The sequence below is a fragment of the Sitophilus oryzae genome, unplaced genomic scaffold, assembly GCF_002938485.1.
Source record: "Sitophilus oryzae breed Bouriz unplaced genomic scaffold, Soryzae_2.0 scaffold_1701_pilon_pilon, whole genome shotgun sequence".
Classification (NCBI taxonomy): Eukaryota; Metazoa; Arthropoda; class Insecta; order Coleoptera; family Curculionidae; genus Sitophilus; species Sitophilus oryzae.
Genome location: NW_022146393.1, coordinates 1,655,667 through 1,668,744, shown reverse-complemented (window position 1 = coordinate 1,668,744; position 13,078 = coordinate 1,655,667). Strand labels below are relative to the sequence as shown.

General features: G+C 35.3%; 1 protein-coding gene across 1 annotated transcript in view; it reads left to right on the top strand.

Annotated features, from left to right (window-relative positions):
- Positions 1–13,078, top strand: part of LOC115881206 (photoreceptor-specific nuclear receptor-like) — a 75,200-nt gene that overhangs the window by 46,989 nt on the left and 15,133 nt on the right. The window lies entirely within an intron of this gene.

Sequence of the window (13,078 nt, the reverse complement as noted above, 5' to 3'; positions counted from 1 at the left end):
AAAATACAGAATAAAGTATATTTTTCATTCAGTAATTTTATTAGATTAGATACGGATGAAAAGTTATCACTCTTCAAAACAGCTAAAAATATGGAGGTAGCGCCCCCTACAAGTATTAGTTATACTGACATCAAAATCAAGTTTCTTATGTCAAAAAACACCCAATTTTCATCCAAATATCGAGGTTAGTTCAGAAATTATTTGGAAAAAAATGAAATAAAAATGAAACTTCTACACCCTGTATCTCGGAAACGAAGCATCTTAGGACATACATTATAGGAACTTTTTTACTTATTTTTACCTGCAGAATAAGAACTGCCGAAGTTTCTCGAATACAATTTGGACCACCCTGTATTAATGATTTTAAGACCTTTTGAGGTCTCAAAACTAATGATGTATATCGAAAAAGTTGTTCTCTCTAACCAAACAAAAAAACCGTAACCTAACCTAACCTAACCTCATTATTGGGATCATTGTAGCCTTACCATTGTGAGCCTCATCGTACTTTCGGTACTAACAAATTTTTGTATAATGGTTGTACAGTTCGTCAATCACCAAGCAAGGGATGGCTGTCAGAAGTAAAACCGATAAAATTGAGTTTCAAATGAAGATGATATAAAATCAAGTAATCGCAGTCATGAGAAAATTAACAAAAATGAACACAAATTAAGACAAGCGAAGAAACATAACATAACAACAACAAACGTAACATAAAAAATATAACCAATACATTTATCGGCATAATACTAAATAATAAAATAACATAATTTTAAACTTCATTAATAAAATAACATAAATTTAAACTTCAATAATTGCTAATAAACATTATAAGACTTCAAAAGAACTTCAGAAGCAAGAACAGTAAGAATCACTAATTCTTTAGAAAAAGATCAGTCACTATCTCTTTAGAAGAGTTTGATTTCAACCGTTAGATAATAAAAGCCCGTTAAACAATCAAATACCTATTGTAGTTTATCAAGAAAATCAGAGGCTCTATTTATTTGGCTCATTTACGAAATAAAAATTTATTTTGCTGAACTCTATCCACGTTAAAAATATTCAAACGAAAACTTCCGGTGTATCTTCTTTTAATGTATTCCGTCGAGCGACCTCATTCCGTATTCGCCAGCAACTTCTCCCAAAATTAAAGCCCCTCTTTCCGACTAATTCCGTCTCTTTACCCTTCGCCATTTGCCCGCCCGGCCCAAGAATGAAGGATGAAGGTTGGAGTTGGCGTCGGAAGGAGGCGGGGAGGAAGTGGAAGAAAAGTGAGAAACTCCCGATGAACATTAGCGCGAAGCCGTGAAGTTTTTCAAACGCGATCGCCGCCCGCATACTAAACAGGACTTTCCGGGAGTTTGGGATCCGCTCTATAGCCATCTCTCTTCGGTCTTCCATGCTGAATATCAAGTTGTGGGAGAAGACGATATTTGAAGCTAGTGAGGTCGGATCTTTCGGGGTAAAGTTGGAGTTTGAAACGGGAGCGTCTTTCATCAAAGTTATATGGGCTTGGTGCATTCTCCGACGGTGCTGCCACCATCGGAGAATACTGTTAACAGCGGACTAAGCAAATACACGGGTTTAAATAGTGAAAACACGAAAAATTGTTATCGAGCACAGCCGCACGATCCTTTTCTCGAAGGTATTAGCGGCGCTTTTGACCACCCTGTAACTTCGTTGTGGGTAAAGCAAGAATATTAATTTCACTACACATAGACATACTATAGCTGGCTAGATTACCAAAATATCTATTAATTATACCTCATAGTTTATGAATTATCGCTGGTGAAATTTCTTTAATTTCGACAGTTACTCACTGACACATCATCAAAATTCTAAGGTACTTCTAGAAGAGTTACGAAATATCCTTATGAATTAAAAGTACCTGGTATGGATTAAGCCGCTAGCGGTTACTGACTTTCTAGTCGAGAAAAAGGTAGAAAACTAGAATTAATCGAAGCGGTCTCTTCTGATTTTATTAGTATATGAATATATCAACAATAATTCAATGATTATGAATTTTTTCTAGTCAAACTTCTTTAACTTCGCGAGCGACTCACTCACCGTCATCAAAATTCTAAGGTACTTCTAGAAGTGTTACAAACTTCACATTTTGAATTTTAAGTAGCATTAAGCTTATAATGGAGGGAAAAAATGAAAACTCCCGAAATATCCTTATTAATCAAAAGTCAGCTGTCTAGCCGCTACCGGTAACCGACTTTCCGGAGATAGGTAATAGGAAAACCGATAGGATTGTTTTGAAAATTTGGATTTTTATATAAAGGCACCTGCTCCGTCTATCTAAAATTATCATCAGCCTTACGGTGTTGCCGGATCATTTGGAAAATGGTAGCATCTTTGTTATTTGAAATGGAACACCCAGTATTTTATTATATTTTTGGAAACTACTCTCCTATTTCATAATTTTATAGTTTTCGAGATAAAATATGTGTAAAATTGACAAAAACATAATTTGGAATATGCATTGGTAAAATCATGAATTTAACATTTTTAAAGTTGAAATTTGGGTTATAACGAAAGTCAGAAACACAAGTCGTTAGAAAAATAGAATTACTCCATTTGATATTATCTGACTATATACAATAATTCAAAGTTGATGAATTATTGCTAGTCAAACTTCTTTAATATTATTTTGAAAGATAAATTACAAAAACATAAAATGTAAAAAATGCCAAGTCTCAAAACACAATTCTCTACTATCTCTTCCACTATAAAAAGTTGTGATATCTCATGTAAAACCAAGTCAGTTTATTTTATTTGGTTTTTCTTTAAGCACATATTCACCTATTCCTAACAGTTATAAATTGTTAGTATCAATATTAGACATCTTTATTTCTGTAATAATTATAATGACTTGGCAATTGCACAGCACCGTAATTAAAAAATAATAATCTACCCATTTCGACTACTAAGTAAATGTAAACAATGCCCTTAAAAATAAAGTTTTTTAATTAGTATAGAATATCATATCGTGCATTATTCCAAATATTTTGAGAATGGTTAGTCGCAGCGATTTTTAACAAGAGATCCTTTTTGCGTAATAAATATAGAACGGCGTAAATGTATATTTTTTCACTTGGTAGTTTTACATAGATACAGACTATGTGACGATTTTTCTGTCGTTACCCAAATAGAATAAAAAAAAATCCGTTGCTCAGGGTTAGAGGAAAGCTGGGTTCGTAGGTAAGGCTTCTGACTCACAGTGACTTTCTAATGTTGTTAAAAAATAAGAAAATGATAATATATAGACTGCAGAGATTTTAATATAGATGTTAAGAATTCAAATAGGTATGGTCAAAGACAGTGAAAATGGCGCCACTTACTTTGTTTATGAGAGTGGTAAAGTAAGAAACCAAAAAGAAAAATACGATATCACAACATAACTAAAATAAAGTAATCAACAGCATTTAGGGTCTATTATGTTTATCAGGAATAAAAGTCAGAAATAACTATCCTACATTAAACATTTATTGAAAACGAACACAAGTATCATCAATTAGTCACAGTGATCCCAATAAAACCGCAAGTTATTTTAAATAGATTCGAATTTAGTAACTGTATTCTTTGAACTAAGTAAGCTACTTAATATAAAAACAGGTGAAATTTATGTATGTCTCAATACGATGATGTTTCGAAACATGTCGTGTACAAAAACCTTTAAAATGAATACGTGTTAATAATTTTCATATAAACTATCATAGCTATCACAGTAAATCTGTGGTCTCAAAAATTATAAAATAAAAGCGTACCTTGTGTATCAAACTTAAGACTTATCTGTATATTATCAGCCAAAAGAACGATTGTAATAAATAACAGGAACACTGTCTTAAGGTCATGTGGTAATTACTGAGTACCATGTGGTAGTTACTGAGTACCATGTAGTTATTTTTATAGATAAAAAATAGTTCTCAGTGACAGATACTCAATAAAAAAAACAACTTACGGTCTGAAAATCAGCTTTACATAAATATATTCAAACCATATGCCGATCCAAACCAGTAATTAAATACTCAAATAAACGAAATAAAAAACGGAAATACCTAACTGAAATAGAATTTAGTTAGATAGGGCTATATAAAATGGCGGATAAACTTACGGTGATCATTCCAAGAAGAAACCAAACAAATACGATCTATACTCTGGATTGCATACTTTACAAGGTTTTCAAATTTCCAAATCGGATACCCATGCAATGGAAATCGAAAAGTGGATTCAGAGTGCTTTTCACTGGAAAATTTGTCGGACGCCAAAACACGCGTCTTCTTCAGATCCAAATTCTCAGAAAAAAAGACCTTCTTCTCAGTTTCAGAACCGAAGCCAAAAACCTTTTCACCACAGACAAAATGAGAGAGAAAAAAGTGATCATCATATGATCGAAATCATTAGAACAGAAAATCGCAATCCACAGTGAAGTGAGATTCGGACAAGTGAAATGCAATTAAGGAAGTTTGGCATATAGCGAATAGATGGCGCTAATAAACAAGACAAGTGAACTGTAATAAATGAAGTTTGACATCTAGCGAAAAGATGCGCTAATAAAAATTAAATATCGAGACAAGTGAGCTGTAACAAATGGAGTTTGGTATCTTTGGCATCTAGCAAATAGATGGCGCCAATACTAAGAAATTTAAATAAAAATAGATTTTTAAATTCAATTTTATTAAAGGAAATAAAAAATGCTACAACGAAACATTATTACTGTTCAACCAGTTAAAAAATATGTAGGTGATGCTCCCTACAAATAGGACTCATATTGACATTGTAATAAAATTTCTCAAAAGAAAAAAATATTGACATTCAGAAATTATTTGGAAAAAATCGAAATAAACATCTACACCTTGCATCTCCAAAACGAAGCATTTTAGGACTAAATTTATACGAACTTTTCTACCTATTTTTATCATATTTTGCTACCGAAGATTCCCGAATACAATTCGGACCACCCTGTGTATAAAAATCATTTTTCTTCCAATAAAAAAGAAAAGGTTAATCGCAACCACTTATATTGTGAAAAATAATCATGTGAAGACAAAGACCGAGGAAGATAAGCGTGTTTCTGGGATAGCAATATACCACCCCTAAAAATATGTACCTACATACACTTATTTAAAGTTTGTCCTGTATATTATCTCTTAAAAGGCACAGAAATAGAAAAGAGCAATACTATTTACTTGTCTTACTTTAATTTACCTGTTTTAAATATTAAAAAAACAACCCATACCACACTATACATCTTTTGAGCGTGCCCGCTTCAGTTAAATCAAACGAAAGATGGCGCTGCAACGACATGATAAAGGACTTCGTATTCACTCCTTAACGCCGTCCTCCCCTACTCGATTGGCTTCGTTTACTCGAGCAAAATTAAGGCGCTTCGGGCGTTTTGCTTTTACCACAACCAGACCATAGTAGGCTAAGAGCTCTTCGTTTCATCTCCAAAAGTGTGACAGATAATAATTTGCGAGAATTTGGTAGTTTATATACAGGGTGGTAATTTAAAAAGCAGCAATCGTCGTATGCAGATGCATATCGGAGAATTGGAGGGGGGCATTGGTTTTCTCGACATGTATATTTTTATTTTTTGAGAAACATTTTTGTCCCAGAGAATCAAAATTGTTAGTTTTCAAAAATGTTATCTATTCCTTACACTAAGCATGCCTGTCTTACGGGAAAAACGATTTCCCTACAAGGAAAAACATGAGGTAACTCCCAGTACATGGACTCTTAAAACGTGAAACTAATGTTCGTGTTAGAAAAGAAACCACTATAAACTCACCTCGAATACTTCGAGGGCTTCCAAGATTAACAAATCGACTTTTTTCTCTATCAAACATTCTGGAGTGAGCTCAAAAAATGCGTCAGCAAGCGTGGCAGATATTATATGTTAAGTTGGGCTCAGCAAAGCTTTGTCCTAAAAATGTACGGTAAAAGTAAAGATTTCAGTTACCGTTTCCTTTTTGCTGCCAGGGCTAATCTGGACGGGGCCTACTTTGTTTACACGGAATCCAACCGCGGTCCTCGGCCATATAATGGTCAGTGGCCTACCGACTTAGGAAGTGTCTAAATTAACTCTTATGAGATATCTGATCTCATCCGGCCTCGAACCGGCGTGAATGAGCAGTGTGTATCAATAGATTTTACACTTTTCCCATGGACAACGGCACGATACAGAGTTTTGAACTGGTCAACCGTCCATCCACTAGTATCGCCTTACGTCGCTTAACTTCGGTGTTCTAATGGGAACCGGTGTTTCAACGTAGCTAGGCCGTAAAAAAAATGCACGGTAAGAATGCTGAATCTACAAAATTCAATATCACATCTTTACCTGTTTCGTTGAAATTATAACGGATTCAAATTTTCAAGGTAGAATCACAATTCCCAAATTATAACACAGACCTTGTGATCGTTGGGATGTAGGGAAATAGAATGGCTCTGCTAAAATGACAATCACGGTGCGACCACCGGGCGACCATCTGGTGCAACAATATAAAACCAGCTCACCCAGTGAGCAATATTTCGTCACATTTAAGGAACAGTACGCATCGGCGTTTTATTCATGCGTCCAGTTGCACACACATGTTTCGAAATTGTTACTTTTATGTGCTCCAGTATACGTGGAAAGTGAAGCACGGTGACACAACCCATTTTAGGCAAAAAATCGGAATTCTGTCGATGCATGTGTGAACTAATACACAAATAAGACACTTATCACTCATTTTAATACTACTTACTAATTTTTTTTTTAATTTACCAAGAAAATTATCCTCTTACACATTATTGTCTCAAACCAACACCATGGCACCTTTATTTCTTACTAAATGGATACACATAAAATGTTTTCTTTAACAGTAAGCTAGGCATATTAACTTTGAAGTGTAAAATTACAAACAGTAGTCCAATAATTACGTACGGCGGAAAAATTTTCGTCTTGTTTTTTTGGTATATTAAAGATAGCAACGAGGGCCAAGAATCATGAAACCTTTTTCAATTATTAAAAAATTAAAAGGTGAATCATATCCATTTATGTTATGCAAAATAAAAATCAATTACTCATTTTAATACCCAACAATTTCATATAGCTGGTATGCCTAATAAAACTTAGAACCGAGAAAAATCAAAGACTTTTCTTGATTTAAGTAAGAACAATTTTCGGATTGTCACGGGGTTTCTGACAGGATATTATCAATGACCACCTCAGTAGACTGATGTTGAGAACAACGGTGAATGCGGATTCTGTGGGGAAATACTACGGCTGATGTCGGAGGTGGACAGCTGGCCTTTGTGGAAACGTCTTAGATACTGGTTTTTATCACAGCCCTGAGCTATCGACGCTCTTATTGCTTCGTCATAAACATGGCCTTAAGAGTCCATTTCACTAGTCCAAAAAAGTAGCAAAATAAGCGTTTGGCATTTAACGTTTTATCTAAAACTGGCTAGGTATTTTTACACAAATGAAGAAGGAAATTAAAGATAAAGGATTATACTACATCCGTATTGTAGCACATTTTTGGACAACTTCTTTATTTTTAAGATTTTGATGGTCAAACATCAACAAAATATTGCTTATGTTTGGACTAAATTTTCTCGAAAATAAAGACGTAATTTAAAATTCCGTTACAATACGGAAATGGATTGAAGTTTTGTGATTCCAGTGATATATAATTTATATGGTTTTGTAACAAATTGCTCGCTACTTTATGGCAAATGCTGAAGCTTTGCAAACCTTAATCAAGCCTTAATCAAAGCGCGTGTGTTTGGAATTTTGGGTATGGCTTAACATGACAGATCGGGTAGATTTCTGAATTACATTTCAGAATATATATATATATATATATATATATATATATATATATATATATATATATATATATATATATATATATATATATATATATATATATATATATATATATATATATATATATATATATATATATATATTTCCTACGGCCAAATACCCGCTTTACCCGACCCCTGAGAGCAACACTAAAGTACAGCGTAATAGACCCTTAAGCAAAAATTATTGTTATCTATTAAAAATATATACCAATACCGCTTTTTTAATTATTAAAAAATGAAAAAGTGTATCAGATCCAATTCTGTTATGTAAAATTAAATGTGAAAAGTAAAAAGTGAGGCTAAGACTTGTAAAGAAGACCTAATAATTTTTTGACTATGGAATTTGGGCAACGGCCCAGCTACGTCGAAACACCGGTTCCCTTTAGAACACCGAAGTTAAGCGACGTAAGGCGATGCGAGTGGATGGACGGGTGACCGGATTCGAAACTTTGCATCGTGCTGTTGTCCAAAAGGGAAAAGTGTAAAATCTATTGATACACACTGCTCATTCACGCCGGTTCAAAGCCGGATGAGATCGGATATCTCGTGAGTAAGAGTTAATTTAGACACTTCCTAAGTCGGTAGGCCATTGACCATGATATGGCCGAGGACTGCGGTTCGGATTCCGCGTAAACAAGTAGGTCCCGTCCAGTTTAGCCATTGCAGCAGAAAGCGTTAACTTGAACCTCACACGCCTCAAAGCAGACGTTAACTTGAACCTCACACACTATGGAATTTATTAGAAATTGCAAACGATAACATACCTGCTGGGTAGGCATAAAATTATGTTTAATTAGTCGATTCTTTATTTAAAAAGATAGCTCTGTATCTTCTTCCATTTATGATAAAAATATGAAGAATGATATTCGATATTGATTCCTATTGGAAATATAACGAAACTTAATTATGTTGGAGATGAAGCAAACATAGATATTAGGACCCTTAAGGTGTATAGACATTAACGAAAATATGTATGATACAGTATTATAGAGGACAGTAAAAACGAACACGACAAAACTTAAGCCTCCTCAAAATCCAGCGATATCCAGCCTCATTCCAATACATGTTTCGATACATGCCTCCCTGTCGCGCCATCTATAACAGATAACTGGAGATTCGATGTCAATCAATGTCGCGCCATTCCGCAAAAGCAACATGGCCGCCGCCTGATCCAGGCCGGAACTGGAAATCCTAGCGCTGCCTGCCGTAACAAACAGCTATATCCCGGATTTAACGGACGCTGATTAATGGGATCCGAAGCCGGTTAATTCCCACCAAACGCTCTGCCAAAACTCCCGGGACCGGCGTTTAGACTGGGATTGCTGGAGATTTGGGATGAGCGATGCGAGGTCACATTCAGAACGCGGCTGGCACGAGATCGCATGCGTATTCGACGACGGCAATTTACAATCTTGAATAGATGGCCGTGGAACGAGCGAACAACAACGAACGGTCATGGAGTGCCGTCGCACAGTGTAGTGAAATAATAGTGAAAATGGAGAAAATTCTTGAATCATTAATATGCATCATCATAATCTTTAATATCATACTGCAATCAACGTGATGAAGGTCAAAAAGGAACCAATAGCAGCAAACCAAGCATCAGAAATGCGGATATATTTTTTAGACAACCAATGAACCAATGAACGAATAATTTGCTATTAACGTTGATGTGTGAAGATCTAAAAAAATGGCGATTGATATTGCGTCAATATTTTGTATATTAACTTTGATGGCTTAGTTCAAACAATTCTTATTTTTATGGAAAAACATTTTTTTCAGGGTTCTTTTATTTTTCAAACTTTAAGTAGCCTTTCTGTTTCTTCTCTAGTAGAGTTACCTCATCCACATAGAATTTTCTATATTCAATATTTATATGATCTTATATTTCCTGTGATTTTGTTTTTCAAATATGGGTTCTTAATAAGTATAGTATACTTTATCTAATCTCAGTTGGAAATGGGCGGACCTAATCTAATAATGTAATAAAAATAAGTTAAATATGCTATATATAGGTAACCGTTTAAGATTCGCTAATGACATAGTCTTAATTACCAATAGTCCTGAAGAACTACAAGCACAAATTAACGAACTAAATACAGCCAACAATAAAGTAGATATCCAAATGAATTTAGCAAAATCTAAAGTAATGTACGTACTAAGTAAACGAACTAGTAGACAGAAAAGATATTCTAATAAATAGCACAACACTGGAAATAGTAGAAGAATATTTAAATAGGGGCAACTAATAAGCACAGCTCGGGATATCTACTGCCAGAAATCAACAGAAGAATTAAGTTAGAATGGAGTACTTATGGAAGAAACTCAATCATATTCAAATCTAGAATGCTACTTTATCTAAAGAAGAAAACATTCGACCAATGTGTACTACCAGTTAAGACGTAGGCATGCGAAACTTGGATTCTTAAAACATACATTATACGGAAACTACAGGTTGCAGACGTTCACAATGCTCAATGGAACGAAATATGCCGGGAATAGGTCAAGAAAGACCGTAAAATAATAGAGTGGATATGACAATAGACCCAGGTAATAGATGTCATCAACAGAATCATATCTCTCAAGTGACAATGGGCTGGACTCATGACAAGAAAGACGGACAACAGATGGACCACAAAAATTACAGCATGGTACCCACTAGGAATTAAGAATCCTAGAAGAAGACCAAACCTGAGATGGCACCATGATATTCGGAAATTAGCAGGGATAACTTGGACCCGCATAGCTAACAATAGACAACAATGGGCCGAAAACTGGCACTGCTTTAGCCTTACTCATGCCGAACTTGGGAGAAGCTAGGGCATCCAAAAGGAGAGTGCTTACTAGTGTGGTACACTCGCAGCTGTTATATGCTGCACCTGTATGGCATAAAGTCATTAACAATCGAAAGCTTACACAAAGACTACGCAGAATACAAAGTAGCATGGCTATTAGAGTATGCAGCACATCAAAAACGGTATCTGGAGAGGCTATAGGGGTAATATCTGAAATAGCACCTATTGAACTGCTCATACAGGAACGATATGATAGATAACATGGGATGGATAAGGATCAAGCGAGGACAAAACTTCTCCAACAGTGGCAGAACAAATGGAATACCGGAATATATGGCAGATAGACATACAGGTTAATACCCGACATTCAATTATGGTTGAACAGATCATACGGAGAAGTGGATTACTTCATGAGTCAAGCATTGTCTGGCCATGGGTGTTTTAGAAAATATTTGTATGATCGTTGTAGGGTTGATAGTGCATCATGCACCTGTCAGGTTGATGATGTTCAGCATACACTGTTTGCGTGCGAACGATGGCAGGGCTTTAGGGAACAATTGCGTATGGAAGTCGGGAAGGACATCGACTTACCCACATTTATAATATACTTAGTTGAAGGAGAAGAAGCAATGCGAGAGCAGATTCCAGTGGAAGATGGAGGAGGGTTTCTTTAGCCGGTAGGAATCCGGTACTACCCAACTTTGGGTGTCTTATGCAAGATCTTTTCCCTCCTCAACGAAAAAAAAAGACAACAATGGGCCCAATTACAAAGAGAGTATCGAAATATGTTACCACCCCATAATTGAAAATGGTTGGTTAGGCTGGAATAAGCTGAAAAATGATGATGATGATGATACAACAATCCTATACCTGACAATTGAATTGTCACCCGCACCGACCTCGCCTATTTCTGACAAGATTTAATCGTGAACGGGCCGGGAACTCCGAAAGCTTCTTCAGTATTGTCCTATATATTATAATCATTTATGGGGTTTGCTGTTATAATTCGATATTAACCAGTTACAGACATCGATCCGCGTTGACTTTCAGGGATAATCACAATATAGTTCTGTTATTTTATTTTAATTCGTAATTTGAGCAGAGCACATAAAGGGAAATTAAAACAACTTTTGTTGCACGTCATCAATGACACCATGCGTCGTCTTATGGAGTTTGCTGGTGGTCGTATTACGATGTGCAACCAAAGTTATTTTAATTTCCCTATATTTAATGTTATTCCAAATAAAATCGGAAAGACTGTACTAACGTGTAACTGTCCCCATTATTTCTTTTTTGTTTGTTTTCGTCGTCTACTAAAATATTGAAAATAAAAAATACGACTTTTGTCCCACTGTCTCTATTACACTGGGAGTCGATTCGATATTGTTTTTGATGCTCTCTTGTTTTAACGAGAGGACAGTAGGGGAAGGGAGAGCGAAAAGGAACGGGTCGGATTAGCCTGTTCGCTATTAATCTAAAATTTAAGCCAGTTTTTTTGTTGTCTGGACTGGAGAAAGACGGGGATCATCGGGGTTGGGGGAAGAAGAAATGGTAGGGGGAAAGTAAGGGAAGGGGGGTAAATATTGTAGAGAGGTGAGGCGTAACGATAATTGAAATGGAGTCATTGGATTCTCGGTTTGACGCGTAAAGTCAGCGATTTTGTAGGCTTTAAAATGATTATTTATTTTGATTAAAATTGGGTGAAACAATCCTAATTTATGATTAATTTTTGAAATGAAATATCAAAATCTTTAAAGATAAATGCTTAATAACCATGATACAAAGAAAACAAGGTATGATATTGCGCAGGTTAGTCACTACATCCCTGGTGATTAACGACACTATTGGTCGGCAAGCTTCGCGCGCCAATTTCAAATTGTCAAACAGATGACACAGATGGCACATAAGAAATGTGTCATAACTTTTCAAATGTCAAGCTCAATGATTTGACATAACTTATGTGGTTATGTGCTAATTCTTCACTATTTTTAGCCCTGCGCTGGCAGCAAAAAGGAGACGTTAACTGAAACCTTTTTTTTAAGGTCTTTTTTTATTAGTGGCAATTGAACAATATGGATATTTTTTTGTATGGCATATGACGTCACAGGTGATATGCGCAAACTGAACGAAATTGGAGCCGCTATCGATCATATCTTGTTTTCTTTGTACCATGCTTAATAATAGTCGTAGGAGACTTGACGAGTAGACGGCAAATTTGGTTATTGTCAAACACGCTAGATACATTTCTGAAAAGTATATATCTTTAATTTATTCATTTTATTTCTAGTTAGAGAGAATCATCCTATACAGAGTGAGTGTTAAATAAGTGTAAATATTTTCAGGTCTGGGTAGATCTCGATAAAAGAAACATATTTTCTCTTTACCGTTTTGAAAATAAGTCCAAAATAACCTACTTATTCAAGTTT